The sequence below is a fragment of the Castanea sativa genome, chromosome 11, assembly GCF_040712315.1.
Source record: "Castanea sativa cultivar Marrone di Chiusa Pesio chromosome 11, ASM4071231v1".
Taxonomy (NCBI): Eukaryota; Viridiplantae; Streptophyta; class Magnoliopsida; order Fagales; family Fagaceae; genus Castanea; species Castanea sativa.
In genome coordinates this window covers 58,828,649-58,846,169 of record NC_134023.1, presented here as the reverse complement: position 1 = coordinate 58,846,169, position 17,521 = coordinate 58,828,649, and positions in this window count along the sequence as shown.

Below are 17,521 nucleotides of genomic sequence, written 5' to 3'. Positions count from 1 at the left end.
AATCATTTGGTTTAACAAAGTGGGTTCTGTATCTTTTATGCTTTTTATGGGAATAACTTTAGTAAACCTAATCATGTTTACTTTTTCCTTTTTTTTAGAAGGGGCAATAGGAGGTAAATCATATTGTTCACAGAAATTATCCATTTCATATTTAGTTTTCTTTTTATCTTTTAACTGTTATTTTAACTATTTTTCATCATTGCACATATTAATTCCAAATTTTTTAATAGTGCTGAAAATATCACCATAAGTTAAATTATCAAAATCAATAGAATCATTTTTACCAATTAATTCATTTTTTACCTTATGAGCAAAGATAGGAGGTAGACCATCAATAAACCTCTCTTTCCAATAAGGTTTCGTAGAGTCTTTTCTGAGCATGACTTTGGAAGTAAATACATCTTGGTACTATCTGTAATCAGGCATAGTAGGACATCTCAAATTATTCAAATAATCAGAAATTCGAGACGAAATATTAGAAGGAGTACCAACAAAATGTTTAAGAATGGTGTAAACCAAAGTATTAACACCATCAGGAACACCACGATTAATATTTTCATCAAAAATGGGCATACCATCAGTATCTCTTTTAACAACATGTTTAATAGATTCTCTGGATTCTTCTGTGAGATGTGAATTCCACCAACCTCGAAGAGAACCAGTAAAACCAGATGCAAGCAAATCAACAATATCAGGATGATCAAAATTTTCATGGTTATTTATGTATGCAATACCAACCATAGACATGTGAGTCATTTTGTTAATAATTTCTTGTTCAGACAAACCATCAATATTCCATTCATAAAGTTTATCAGCAGAAACAGAAAATTGAGTTTGAGAAGATCTTTCTTCAAACTGCAAATCAGGAGGAGTAGATTTAGAATACCAATTTTTTGTAAAAGACGTGGGATTAGGTTTTCCAACAAATCTTTTAATTTCAGGTAAACTTAAACCATCATCAAAAGCATTTTTTAAATAAGCAAAAGATAATGAGTCGGAATTTGTGTCGTCATTAGAAACGATTTCTTTCTCATTTCTTGAAATAGCACAAGCAGCACTTCTAGAAATAGAAGTTTGCTCAGTTTTAACTTTTAAATCAGCAAGCATCTTTTCAATCTTTTCAATAGTTGATCCTTGAGAGTTAACCAAATCAAAGGTCTTACTCTGAGAAGTTTTAAAGTCAATAGTTTTTCTTTGACTGCGTAAATCAATCAAAGGTTTTTCAGGTTTTGTAACAGAAGTTTTTTCAACAATTTTTTCTTCAATACGGTCAAGCTACTGACCAATAATATGTAAAGATTCATTAGCAAAATTGTTTTGTTCAATAATAGCAAAAACAAGAGTTTTATCATCAGCAATTTTGAAAGGGGAGGCTTTCACCTCAGTGCTTTCTTTATCATTTTTGCAAGTAATCAAAACAGTTTCAAGGGGTGGATGACTGGATTTAACAATAGTTTTATCATGTTTAACAAAAGCAGATTTTTTTTATTACGTTCAAGTAATTGGTATGAACCTCATTTCTTGAAACATAATAATTCTCAAGGTAATCAAAAAACAAAATATGTTGTTTTAACAAATTCATTTTTTCTCTCAATTTCCTTTTAATTTTATCTTTTTCAAATTGAGTAAAAGTACTTTAGTAATACTTTCTTTTGTCACGATTTGCTTTAGAAAAGAATTCATTACTTAAAGCAACCATATCAATTTGAAAAGCAGGGGTTTCAAAATCTATATCTATCAAATTTATCACACGCAGATGTTTGAAAGGAGGAGGAGTTTCAATAGGTGGAAAATCAGATCCAGAAGGAGCATCAGATTTTGCATCTTCTTCTTCTTCTTGATCATCTTTGGATAGAAATTCAGGTTTAGTTGAATAATAAGTATTGCTAACCTGGGAATTGTTGCTAGCAACTCCTTTTAGCTTTAAATCAGGTGATTCAAAATTCTTTTTCAAAAATTCATTAACATTAGAATTTCTTTTAACAAAACTTTCAGATCCAGCAAAGGACTTTCTTCCTTCATTGATTCTTAAAGGTTTGTTAGTAAGAAAACATTTGATATCATCAAAAAATATTTTATTAGTTCCATCAGTATATTGAGCAATTTTAGTAAGATCAAATTCATCAAAAATAGGTTTAACAGGTGGTGCAACTTGTTCTAAAGTCCATTCTCTGGGAAGAGTAATATCTTGCCATTGAATCATTTTCAGTACTTGGATTTTTGCATCAGGGGTGGAACATTGAATCAACATAGTTTTTCCAGCAGAATCACGTCCTCTAGACCAAGGAGTTAGCTGGGAATCAAGCAATCTATAAAAAAATTCGGTAAATAAGAGTAAAGGGTCTACTACGATCATCCATATCATAACCAGAAGTCAATATATTCAAGGTTAAAACTTTGATAATATTGGGATCATCCAAAGCAAAAGCAAGATCAAGATAACAATCAAAGTAAACAGGACCATCATACAAAGAAGCAGTAATCATGCCGAGAATGCTATCATTAATTTCTTAAATCTAGCATCACGTAAACATATAAACACAGAAGCATCAATTCCTTTTCTTGTTAGAGGTTTAACCGCAACTTGAACCAAACCAATGTGTAAATATTTAAGATTTTTCTTGGACAAAAACTCATTAATATTTTTCTTGGAAAATAAACAACATTTTTCATGAGTTTTGGAAATAGAAAAGGTTTGTTCAACAGTTCTAGCTCTATATTCAGAGAAAATACTTTTTTCAGACCAATTTAGATCATAAACAGATTTAGTAGAGATCTTAGGAATATTCCATTTTCTAAAATCTGGATATTCACTTTCTCCAACAATGAGGTCTTCTTCATTCACAATATCAGGAGGACAACCAGTCCTAGAGCTAATAGAGGAGTCGAATCTCCACATCCTATCAATATCTATCTTAGTTATAACACTCAATTATCATATTTTTCTCACAACCGTTGCATTTCATAACACATACCGTTCATCAACCCTATTCCTCTCACGCCCTCACGCTCTCCTAGCTTTATGGGCCTTACTATTCGGATCTGGGAAGGACGATAGCGCAGAAGGCGGAAGCACAACAGATATATAGAATAATTCAAAGTAAATCAAAGTAAATGATAATTGAAAGTAAGGCGGTTGAATCAGCCAAGCAGTTGTATATCAAAGTAGTTCAAAGTATTGAAAACAAAAGTGTTTATTGAATGTACATCAAAACACTTACAGTAGTAGTAGTAGTCACAAGATTACAGTGGTCAACAAGGATCAAAGGGGTAAACAATATATATATATATATATATATATATATATATATATATATATATATATATATATACACATATAAATAAAAGTTGAAGTATAGTATTTATTATTGTTATGCTTCTATTGAATCACATCAGTGGCCGCATCTGCTACTTATTTTATCTCTTATTTTCTCTTTCTAAACTTATTCTAAAAAGAAAAAAACTTTTCTTCTCCCTATTAGTCCACATTTACTATTACACATTTACACTTCAACATTTCCCCTCCATCTTTACCTCTTTGTCTTTCCACTACTTTCTACTTTATTGTTACACTTCATATATCACTTTCTCTTTCTTATATGTTGACTCTTTTTCTCCCCCATTTTATTTCATATAAATGTGATATCATTTCTCCCATTCAATTCATATAAATTTTCCTCACAAAAAAACTGTGAGAACTCTCTCTCTCTCGTGGAATTTTGTTCTTTCTTATAATATATTCTGATTAAGGTTGATTTTTTTTTAAAAAAAAAAAAATGTGTCCAGGTATTGTGTGTGTGTGTGTGTGTTTTTTTTTTTTTTTACATTTCTCATTTCAAAGTCTTCTCTCTCCCTTTTATAGTTTTGGTTGAATTTTGATTTGGGTTAATACTTAGTTTTTTTTGGAAATAGAAATTTGAGTTTATGTCAAAACATAATTTACATGACTATGAATTTGAATATGCCTACCAATTTTTTGAGTAATAAGTTATTATAAAGTTTATCTTTTATTCATTTTGTTTCATTTTAATTTTGGTTAAGATAATATTATAATTTTGTGATGAATTTTTAGTATTATGATAATCTCATTATTCCTTAAGATATGAGAAATTTGAAACTTTTAAAATTTAGTTGTATATCAAATATAACACACTACGACAAAAATTAGAAAATTATAGTTCACCTTAAAAAAATATTAATCAAACATACAAGATATAATAGTATGATATATTTGTACTTTGTAGAGATAAAAAGATTAAAAAACAATATTTGGAGAAATCTTTTATAAAAAAAAAAAAAAAACTTAAAATAGTTGTTACTTTTTATATATTACACTCCTATACATAATTTTATATATTCCCACGCATTGCGTGGGATTATGACTAGTTTTACTTAATTATTGACACAACCATTTGAATGTTACAAAAGTAACCGATTTGTTAGAGGATTTTGCATGTTAATAATATATATATATATATATATATATATATATTAGAATTTGAAATTAGAATCCAATTTTGCACCATATATTTAAATTTATATAGGAACCACATCATAATTATCCACTTAAGTTTGTGTCATGTGTCCTCTAAAGTTTTTTAATCTTTGTGCCAAGTGAGTTAATGAGTGCAAAATACTAGGAATCCAATATTAATGAACTATAAACAAATTTTCTAAAAAAAGCAATCATATATACTCAATAAAAATCACCACAAGTTCTATCTTATTAAAAATTATAATAAAAAAATAATCATACGTACTATTAAATTTAAATAAGAATTTTAACATGTGACTAATTACGTTTACTTTTTTTTATTATAAATAATTTGACTAATTATTTATATTCTTATAATAAAAAAGTGTGCTTAATTTTAAATGTGTTTATGCGTTTGCATGGGTTACATACTAGTTTAGTAAACTCTAATTAAATGGTTACTAATTCCACAAATTCTAAATTAGTTGGGATTTGTTAATCCTACAAATGGGCATTCATGCATCATGAATTTTCTTACTAGTAAAACATAAATGAAAGCTTAATTTACGCATTAAGTCATTAATAGATTTTTCTCCAAACCAATTTAGAGAAAATTTCCTCCAAATCACTATGTGATGGTTCATATGATCATCAACGTGTAGTTTTAGTTATATGACTAGTTTAGTAATTATGTAACTAGTTTAAATAATTTAATAACTCAAGTGATTTAATGCACATATTTTTCCTATGAATTCCCACATAATAGTTTGGAGGAGATTCTTTTTACAAGGCTTTGAGGAAAATTCCTTAAAATATTGATAACGTTTTTTTTTTTTAATATTCTACGAAATGCCTCATTCAGCATATTGTCATTATTTAAAACACAAAGCTTATTATTCTAATATATTGAAATTATCTTTCATCACCACAGGTGCACAAGAATAATGACTTATTATGAAGGTTATCATCATGATAAGGTACCTCTATGATATATAACATTGGAGCAAATAATCAATCTTGTAGCTTCTCCGTAGTCATACCTATCATGTTTTTTTTTTTTTCCTGTTCCCTCCTGTATTAAGAATTTTGTAGCCAATGCCATGCACAATATATATTTTGAACGATGAAATTTATTAAGAAGTGAGCTAAGAAAAAAAAAAAACAAGGGGGATTTTGGAGTTGGGACCATCATTGCTGATTAAGGCCCAACAAACAAATTGGGGAAGAGCAGCCAGAGATGGAGGTTGACCCGTCTAGTTACAAACTAGGGCCTATTGGGCTACACAGTGGGCTACTAAGTTATCAAACTATAGTTGAAAATCATGTTTTTCACTCTACAATTATCATTTTGACCCACTGGGCCTTTGAATAGTGTGCTTTGCTCAATTCCCCCTCCCCACCCCCCTCCCCCATTTGTGACCTTTGCATTTCAAGTTTCAGTGAGTCAGAGACAAAGGTGTACATGGATTGGGTTATGAATTCAACCCAACCCACTATAATAGGTGAAAAAAATCCAATCCAACACAACTCACGTAGATCGAGTTGGACCCACGGATTGGACAAATTTTTTTTAATTGCTATTATAAATATTAAACTGAGAATTAGAATAACACTACAATAAATAAGAACAAATTTATAACCAAATAATCATGAGTATAACATCAAACCAACACAAATTATATGAGGAGAATTTAGGGTTTGGGTTTTATTTAGGAAGATGGGTAAAAAAAGTAAATAACAAAATTGTATAATATATTTTTAAAATTATATATATATATATATATATATATTAAATACAAGCGTGTAAAGTTAGATTAGACGGATTTGTAAATCTTATAATCTGAACCCAATTCGACCCACTATAGTATTTTACCCAACCCAACCCAATCCACCAACCTCTAAAAACTAACCCAATCCAACAGGTTGGGTTAGATCAAGCCGGTTTTGACAGGTTGGTGGGTTAGTTGCACACCTCTAATCAGACAATAATTCATCTTAAAACTGACCAACCTTTTTTTTAATGAAACTTACTGAATTGGATAAAAGTAATTTGCAACGTTTTTTAGTAGGTTGATTCTCGTAATGTTTCAGTTTTTCCATTTGTGGGCTGAGTCCACAGCCACAATTGCTAATAGTTAATGCGGGCCCAATGAGCCAATATAAGATCCATTTCCGATTAAAATGATTCTGTACATTCGGTGTGTCATATGTATATAGGCAATCACTCTACATGACCTTTCAAGGTTGGGATTTCTTTGATAAAAAATGTGTTATATCATAAATGAACAACCAATAATTCTAAGCAGAAACACATAGTATTCTAATTTATAACTGACTATTCATGTAAATATTAATCGATATTTTGGTATAATAAAATCCGTAAAAAAAAAAAAATACTCATTATATTGTTTTTATTTGTTAAAGGTTTGTTTATACATGAATATGTTATTTATTAACTTTATTTCAAAAAAAAAATTACACTTATGATTCAAATGAAATCATTTTCTTAACTAGGTAAACTCAAGTACATTCTCAAAAAAATTAAAATAAATAAATAAATAAGGCAAAGTTAGGTACAGACATGTGAATTATGATATTTTGTTAATAGAGACTCATCATATTATCAGATTATAAAATTCCTATATATATATACACACAAAATTTTCATGAAAAGTAATAAATTACCATATTAATAATTAGCTTCTTTTATCATTTTTCTCACTTTTGAAAGGAAATAATAATCATATTTTTCTAATAAAAAAAATCATATTTTCTATCTTTCTTTGGGATGACAATTGGACAAGTTGGTGGGTTTTGAATCCACGAGGGGGACTAATTGCTGCATTACGAACAAAACAAATTTTGAAATTTTACCTATTTTACTCTCCATTTTATACCAAGATGTAGATCTACAAAATTTGAGATCTATAGGGCCAAGTATACCCCTTGATATTGTACACTTTTTCAGTCCACTTCAGCCTATTTAGTCCATTATGCTCTCTCTCTCTCTCTCTCTCTCTCTCTCTCTCTCTCTCTCCTTTTCTTGAGTTAATCTTTAGTTTGGAAGTAAGAATTTTATTTTATTTGAATGTGCTTATCAATTATTTGAGTAATATTAATTGTAATTATGTGATAAGTTTTGATTATCATGATAATCTCCTTAAGAGAATGAGAAATTTGAAACTTAAATATATTAGTTGTACCAAAAGAAATTAAGAAAATATAATACACAATAAAAATAGTTAGATGAATATGGACAACTTTACCACAAAAAATAATATATATTTGTAAAAATAGAGAAACAAAAATTACATTTAGAAATTGTTTAATTCTTAAGGAGAACAAATTATCTACAATAAAATTTAAAGAATAAATTATACAGTATACCATATCTCAAAATAATTATGTACTTCCACACAGGTTTGCCAACTAGTTTATCCTAAAATTGAGTTTGAAAAAATCTTAAGATTGTTCTTATAGGGGCAAGGTTTGAATTCAAAGCCCAAAACAATGAATTTGTAGAGGGTGGGCTAGCAATTGAATTTCAATGAGTTGGATTGTAATCACAGTAGGTTCTATGATACTTGAAAGCATGAATAAACAAGTTTATGCAAAGAAAATCCTTCTCGGCAAGGTCCGATGATAGTAGTTCTTATATATTTCTCTTAGACTTAAACACAATTTTAGTTCTTGAGTGTACAGTGGTTTTTTTGCAGATTCTCTGATGATTCACTTGTGATGGGGATCTCTTTCTTTATATTCCCCTTCCTCACTTCATCTTAGCCTTCCAAGTGTAGATCAAATTGTTGGTTTTGATACTTGTCCCATCAGCACCTTCCTAAAGTCTTTGGTAGTAATTGTAAGACTGCTTACCTCTGTTCAGGTATTACCTCCATATTAATGCAGCCAGAGGGTTAGCTGCAAAGCAATCAATGCGGTGGTAGCAACTTTCCCTTAGATATTTCTTAGCTTCCTTGTGTCTTACATTTCCCTTATGTTTATCCTTACTAGGAGAACCCTTCAAAGTGTTGCTTTAAGGGCGGACTAATTCTTTTTACCTCTGCTTTGTTTAGTCGAAGAGGCATTCCTCCTCAGACTATTTTCCATAACCATCGCGACTATAATTTGTTCGTGGCGTTCTAACTCTCACATCTTCCCTATTATCTATATGTCCTCGAACCACTAAGTGTCATCGGATAAGGCCCACGGCCCAACATATTCTCCTAGGCCTTTTATCCCTACAGTTTTAATGATCTTTAGTAATACTTAAGATATTTGTAGTCATCATTATCCATTTGGATTATTTTTTATTATATTATATTTTAAATGAGTTCTTATAAAATTGTCATTTTAAAATGTGAAATTTGAAAATACGATTTTGGAAATTATAGTTAAGTGTTTTTCTCAACTGAGCATTTTGGATTTTTTTTTGGGTCTAAAATTGATGTTTTTTGTGTAAATTATCAAAAAGGACTTAAGTCCAACACGTAGGTTATCTTCATATTTCTCTTTTAAATACGGTCGATAATAAGAATGTAATATAACTTCCCCACCCACAAAGTTGTTCACAAATCAGCAAGGCCTAGGGCTCCCTATTAGAGAAAAACACTCAAAATTTATGATCACAAGTAACATTTTTTTATCTAAAGAAATATGAGTAGTGTGGGGACCTGAGGACCAAGGATGAAGACCCGATGACCAAAGATGAAGCTTAAAGAACAAAGGAGATGGCGATTAGGATGAAAGTCAAGGACTCGAGGATGTAGAGGTGTGATTTCCTGGAGAAGTACAAGGGGTAAATTGGTGATACATAGCAGAGAAAGTGAAAATATCGGGTTTAAGGGTAGGTAGCTGTGAACGCCGCATTGAATGCTCTGCACCAAGCTTTCTGGGTGCATTAAATAAGGAACACCAGTTTTATCAGTTGCATTGATGTGGAGGTGACCTGAACAGTACAAATCACAGCTAAGGAGCTTCTTTCCACTACCCTCTACAAGCAAATGTACAAGTGTCAACAAAAGAATATAGTTAAGTGAGAGATGAAGGGTTGAGATAACAAAGGCAAAGAGTATAAATAGGGATGAAGGTGACTAGGAGTAGAGGGCGGTTTTTGGGTGGGGAGAAGATAGAGAGAATATTGACAATTGAGTGTAATAGATCCTTCCTCGGGAAAAATCCGAGGACAAGTATTGATTGTTCAAGTGAAATCCTTAAGACGCCACTGTCCTTTGTTGTTGTATTCCCTCTCTACAAATTATTTGTTTTGGATCTTGAATTATTGGATCTACTTTGGGCTTTTGGTCTTGTGCTTGATTTTTGGTCCTTACAAGTAGTATATTTTTTTCTTTCACTCTTAAAAATGCTCAAAAATTAAGTGATGTTAGAAATATTACAAATTTTATTACATAAGTCGTACAAATTGATATGTTACCAATCACAAGAAGTAATACAAATTTATCATCTTGTTGAAATACCACCAATCAAATTCATTGCAAATCAATTTGTAAGTTTTTTATACTAAAATTTTTAATATCTTTAGCATTGTTCCAAAAAAAAAATATGGATAAAAAATGGTAAAAGTACTACAAAAATCTTACATACTAATGTGACAAGAATATGGTTAGCACCACTTAAACAATATAATAAATAATTATTTTAATCGCCTTATTTTGATTGGTGACATGTCAGTTTGTAAGGCTTATATAGTAAAATTTGTAATATTTATAGTATCACTAAAGTGAATTACTCATACTAAAAAGTAAAAATAATGGTTTGAATGATATTTAAATATAAAAAGTCTCATTTTAAAATTATTGTCTTAGGCCTCAAATTGTATTAGGCTGACCCTATAAATCACAACAATATTATGTCCCAAATACGAAACATCTAAACCACAAATAAAAGAAGTGAAAATTAAAAATCTAAACCACAAATAAAAGAATTGAAAAGTTGAGAGAGAGAGAGAGAGAGAGAGAGAGAATTGGTGATTTGCCAAGGTGATAATTTATCTTAAAGCATGCAAAGTAATTGGCTTGAAGGAAGCAATGCGGAGAATGGGGAAGGGTAAAATTGAAAGAAAGCCTAAAGGAGGAATGTGCAAAATAATGCCTAAACTGGATGAATTTGAAAATGGAATTTGTGACATTAAATCTCAACTAAAACTCCATGCAAAAAAAAATGCAATTTCCCCTAATTAAGGTCACCAAACAAAGGAATTAGTCAATTTCTTCTCCAAATTCTAGCATCTGACTAAATTATGTTTCCAAATATTGCTTCACACAAATACACTTGAAGATCCATCTCACTCTCTTCCATCTTATTTCACCATCCCAACTATACAGATTGAATTACAGTGCAATAGTTAAGGTTATAACACAGTGCCCTATATCCAAATCCAAATCTGTTAATGTGCCTTGTGTGGCTATGAATTGCCAAGCCCACGTTAGTCAATTAACCAAATACAACATGAGAAGGATTTCCCCAACTGACCCAATATTAGCATAATACACACACACACACACACATATATATATATATATATATATATGTGTGTGTGTGTGTTGCGCGCGCACTACTACGTGGCAAAGTCAGAAGAGAATTCTAAAACCTAGCAGTGCAACCGCATTAAAAAAGAAAAAAAGAGGCCATCACTTCTAGTTTTGTGTTTTCTTGTGAGAAAGTGTTTGAGTGTAATTGAGATTTGAATTTTTAGAGTGTTATTGTGCACTATTGCATTTCTCTATTCTTATAGTGAAATATTTTTATTGTCATTGTAGAAATAAGCAATTTGTCGAACCACGTAAATTCTTGTATTCTTTGTGTGCTTATGATTTATTTTTCACTTATTTATTATTATTGATTTGAGGTTTGAGATGCTATTTGCAAAACAAAATCCAAATAGGTCATGCGGAGAAAAATCTTCTCTGAACTTTAGAACCCTAACATCCAAATCCATATATATGTTCAACAAAAAAATTCAGCAACCATAGATATTGTTTAGTAGGTGTGTGTTGGAAAGAGAGACGTAGGCTCGTGGAATAGGCAAGCCTAGATACATTGCACAAGATCAAAGTAGAAGTGCAAGTGTACCACCAACTTGCACATATTCTCTCTGGAAAGCAAAGCATCATCAACACCATCATTTCTCAAATCGTCTGTCTCTGACTTGCCAGCAATGAAAGATATAAATAAAAAGAAAGAAAAACTTTTGTTGACGACTTGTTTTATTGACAAAGAATGCATTGAACTGAGACGCTGAACTTCGCCGTCGTTTCCGATATTCCAATAGTCTAATAAATTATAATGTGCAATGCCTGTGTTTCCACGATTTAGGCAATCCTACCCTAGCGATCCTTGGATTTTGAGAGCATCTTTGGATCCCATTTTTTATTGTTTATTCTTCTGAACTTTTCAGGCATCAATGCATCATATCATATCTTCTTTGTGAGATGGGATAGGAAATAGGATAGCCCGCCCATTGTTCTGCAAGCAAAAGATTGTGGTTTCAAAGTTAGGAGTCATTGTTAATTGGATTCTTTAGAAAATGGTCCCACACTTTGCATGGCCATGAATAAATATACATTAATTTGACATAAACCTACGTGTACGTATCTATCTAGACATACATTTTTATACCCCTTTTTTGGGTAATAAGATAGAAGACATCCTAGCAAGTAGGAAATGCTGATTGTTGGCATAGATAGAAATAAATAGACTATAATTTCAGCTATCTCAAAAAATACAAAAGACTATGAAAATTGATTAGGAAATTATCAATTATATTTGTAGTTTAACTTGACCGTTAATAATTTATATTGTGAGATAGAGCAAGATAAAAGATGCATTTTTTGAGGATGCAAAAAATTAGTGGACTGATTGTTTGAATCGAGATGTGGTGAGAGACCTAAAAAGATGTAATAAATATAATCAAAGTGTACCAATGTGGTGCAGACCAAAGACTTTCTAATGGTGAAATTAAAACTTCTCTAAAGATCTCCAAATTTGATATGGTCTAGCATTTTAAAGATATTCTGAGTGGGATTCCGTGTTTTATATATACCACTTTTTTCATAGGAGGTATATTAATCGAGTGAAGATAGTAGGAGCGAATTATGAGAAAATTACTCTCACTTTTCGAAGTAATAGACAACCCTCTAGACGAGGATCCATTTTATTCCTTATCATTTTTAGTGATTTTAGCTGAGGATTTATCACTTTTATTTTTGTGCGGTGTATCTAATGGTTTAATTATATTATTTTATGTTCTATGATAAATGAGGATCACTTATTTTTTTTGGTCGCATTGGAAATATCATGCATGTACGCTAATAATGTCAGTTCAACATAACTTAAATTCATTGGATTATTTTCTTCTAAAAAAAAAATTCATTGGTTTATTTTACTAATATATAAATTGGATAAAAGTATATTATTGTATATAAAAATGAATTTATTTTTTTTATAAAAAAAACTATACATTATCTAGCTTAAAAAATAAATTGAAAATTTTAATCAAGGGATAATTTGAGCACTAAAAGCGAAAAGCTGCTATCACATTAAAAAAGCTCCATTATCTTGTAAAAAAAAGAGTGGTTTGACCCGTGTCTTTGTCCAAGAACTTTACTCTCTGAAGGGATTATTTTCCAGGATTTTGTTACGGGTGTTTTAAGAGTATACATTAATTTTCATTTTAAAAATATTTTTCTCAAAAATTAAAAAATTATTGACGATTTTTATAATTTTTAAAAAAATATTTTTAAAAATAGATGGCTTAATGTGTGCCATTAAGACACACAATAACCGGACACTACTTTTCAAGTGCCAAGATAAAGTCACAAGCCATTAAAAAAAAATGAAAAAGAAAAAAAAAAGTACAAATTCGGCAGTCAAATTTCTGATACAGAAGCATGTTTTCTAAGTGGCGAAAATTTCAGGTTTAAATCGTGTAAGCTACTGCCATTGACTAATTAACATGTCCATATATAAGCCACATGCATGCATGGCCTACTTTAAAGCCTGGATTGTGCATGCACTTTCTAGTTTCTAATCCTAATTCATTCGTAATCTGATGTTTGAACGTTCTGGCAGGTACGGCGCCACGGTTGTACTTAGGGGGCCACTAATTTTAGTAATTTTGTACTAAAATTCAACTTTGCTTTTCTTAATAATATTATTAATTCTTTTAAGAATAATTGTATAGTTATAAATTTTTTTTATAACATTTTTATAAACTATTGAACTCATCATCTATATAATTTTTTTTACTTATTAATAATCACTCATTACTAATTTATTAAAAAAAATTGTAACTTTAACATTTTTTTTTTCATTTTAGAGTCCACTAAAATATTTATAGATCTAAAATCAAAAGCAAAATATACAAGCAAAAAATAAATTAGCTCAACAACAAAAGTTATCAATAATAAAACTAGAAAAAATTATGTCCATTCAACCCATTTTACCCAAAACAAATAACTTTTCATTTTAAAAAATTTTAAACAAAAATAATTTTACTTTTACCAGCAGCAGACACACAAATCAAAGATACCACAAAAAAGAAAAAAACAGCATCAATGACTAACGCTAAACAGCAGCAGAGTGAAAGATAGCCGCCGCCCATGACCAGCAGTACTGCTGCCCTCTAACTCTAAATTGAGGCTTCGACCCTACGTTCTGGTGCAATGAGTTAATGAGGCTGAGTTGGACACTTTGCAGCACATGTGCTCGTATTTCATGGATGCACGAAATATGAACTCAATTACAATAGGCTGCGTCAAAGTAATTGAATGGGTTGGAGATGGAAATTTAACTATGCTTCAAGTCAAAAGTTTCTCTCTCTCTCTCTGTAGAATAATAAGGAAAATGAGCAGAGTAGTAAAATGTGTTATTTCCTACAAGCTCTTCAAGATATGGCTGCTCTGCTAATCTTTTTGTGGAGCTCGGCCAACCTTTTTAAATCTATCCAAAAAAAGGAAAAAGAAAAAAAAACTCTTTGCAATTAAAACCAAATTAAATATCACTCTTCATAGAAAGGTTGAGGTTTTTTTAAAAAAATATATATATTTACCTTTAATTTTTTTACTTAAAAATTGATTTTTATATCATTGTGGAATGATCTCAATTATTATTTTACTACTTTTTTGTAGAGGTGGCAATTCGTGTTCGCGTGTCGGATTCGTGTTGTGTCAAGTCATGAGTATTCGATTACATAGGTCAACACTAACCCGACATGTTTATTAAACGGGTCAAGATTTCTCAACCCTAACACGACCCATTTATTAAACGGGTCAGTCGTGTCGACCTGTTTATCAAATTTTATCAAAATGAAAAATAAAAATTAATGAAAAAACAAACAAATAAATATTTTTAATATAAAATTCAGAACTAACGACTAACTGCATTACAAATAATCATTCAAAATTAAAGCATATCCCAATATCACAAATAATCAATCACAATATGTCAAAGAATATAAATCACAACAACTAATAAGTTCATATACCTAGAGTTTGAAGGGTATATTGGTAAAATATCATTTAATTAAACGGGTCAGACGGGTCAAATGGGTTCTATGTGTTCAACACTAACCCAACCCATTTATTAAACGGGTTAGCCGTGTCAACCCGAATATGACACGAACCCGTTAAGCCTCAACCCATAACCTGCTAATTTCGTGTCGTGTCGTGTCGGGTTCGCGGGTCGTGTCAAATTTTGCCACCCCTACTTTTTTGAAGAAAAAGCTAGAGCTATTCAATCCAAATTGAGGGTTCCAGAATTTCTTTAGTAGCAGCTACCAATACTTGTGCAGCTGTATTATAAACTCTAGACACCGAGCAAAAAGAAATAATTTGAAATTCCCAGCTATAGTTCGAATGGATTCTAAAACAACCCTCGGTTCTATGATTGAGGAAAAAAAATTACAAAGTTTAACTACAAAATTTGTTGTAGTCTATGACTACAACCTTACCTAATATTTTTTTATTAAAGGTGAATTTTGATAAATCTACTATTGGATAAGATTTTCTTCTTATATTCTCAATGCTATAAAGTTTCTAGAAAATTAAATATGAATAGCTATGTTATCAATAAATTGTTTAAATTGTAAGTTTTTGTAGTTTAAAAGTATGCACAAAATATAAGCTTATAGATTATATGGTAAATAATATCTAATTGACACAAAATTTGACATATGAATTAAGAGCGTAAAAAATATACAATTTAACAGTTAGATTTCAAAATATGTAGTAATGTCTATTTTATTGAGTAAAGTTACAGCTAATTTTGTACCTAAATTTTGCCTAAAAAACAAAAACAAAAACAAAACTCTATAAGCGTTCTCATTTACGGTAGGTTCAAGATCCACCGAATCGTATGCAACATACTATTAATGAGTTTTCATTCATATAAGCTATATTCAAAATTTACTTATGCTATGTTATATGGATGATTGATTCTCTTAATTTCTTATCACCTATAACTCAAGCTTTTTAGTGAGTTAATTTAATTATTAATAAAACTCGAAGGTAGCACATTTAGTTAGGGACCACACTTTATAAATGGAGGTCACAAATTTCAATAAGCTTATATATATATTATATAACTTTATTTTTCAAGTTACGAAAATTTTATTAAGATAAGTGGATAGGGGAGGAAAGAGAAGTAAATTTCGAACCATTTTATTATTATTGCTTTTTGAAATAGGTACCTTTTTTTTTTCCTTGGATGAATGTGAAATAGGTACCATAAACGTACTTTTAACTGAATAACATAGTGTATCTAACTTGACATAGAATTAATTCTATAAAAAAAGGAATGACATGGCATTAATCAGTGAATTATAGAAGTTTTCATGTCAAGTGTATTAGTTTGAGCAATCTATCATCATCATAAATCAGTAATTAGATGCAAAGCAAGTTCAGAAAAAGATTTGGAGTATATAAGTTAGTTGTATTAGTACATACACGATGGAACTTTACAACTCTCATCTCAATTGATAAAAAAGAACATGTTATCTTATACACTGTAATTAATGTTTACGAATAAATAAATAAACCATTGAATCTCAAAAAATAATTATAACATTGATCATATATGATGACATCTTTATGACTAGCTAGCTACCACAATACTATCAGAAAAGACAAAACAGAAAAAACCAATAGAAAAAAATAGTTTGTGCGTTTTCGCTTTAGCTTACAAAGTTAACTTATTTTATTATTCGGTTTATTTTTGTTACTATTTAGAGGTTTTATTACACTTTTTAGTACTGTTCATGAGTCTCACTATACTACAGTACTTTTATCTTTATCTACAGTACTTTCAATAAAAAGTTTTCAATTTTAGCAAAAAAAAACTGATTCTAAACAAACCTTAATAACATATAAAATATCATAATTTTTGCCACAATTATGACTGCCTTTTGTTTTTTTAGAGAGTTTTAATCTATGATGTTTCCTTTTGATGATAGTTTTTTATCATCAAATTAAGATATCAATCAGTTTTTGTTGTAAGCAAAGATTAAACACTATATCTCATATTCAATCATAAAAAACTTTACCAGTTGAGCTAACTAAAACTCACCAAATTGCTTGTTATTTTCACATGTACCCACTACTTTTTTTTCATCATTCACAGTTTGTCACGTGGACAATTGTAACACAAGTTGTGACATTTCATGGGAAATTTAAATTTTTGATAAAAAAATCACACTAAGGGCCTATTTAAGATCCACTTATTTTGCTGAAAGTATAGTAAATAAAAGTAAAAGTTAGCTAAAATAGTATAATTAGATAAGACTCATGAATAATACTAAAAAGTATAATGCGATTCATAAATAATAATAAAAATAAGCCTAATAGTAAAATAAATTAACAAAATTAATCGTATCAAATGTACACTAAATTAATAAATAATAACGCATTCATTAATTATTAAATCAATTTAAAATACCTAAGTAGTCTCTCTTTTTTTTAATATTAATTTTACGGTAGATGTTCCCAAACGTATCTGCTGAATATTATTGGGATCTGGCGCTGTGATTCTGTCTGA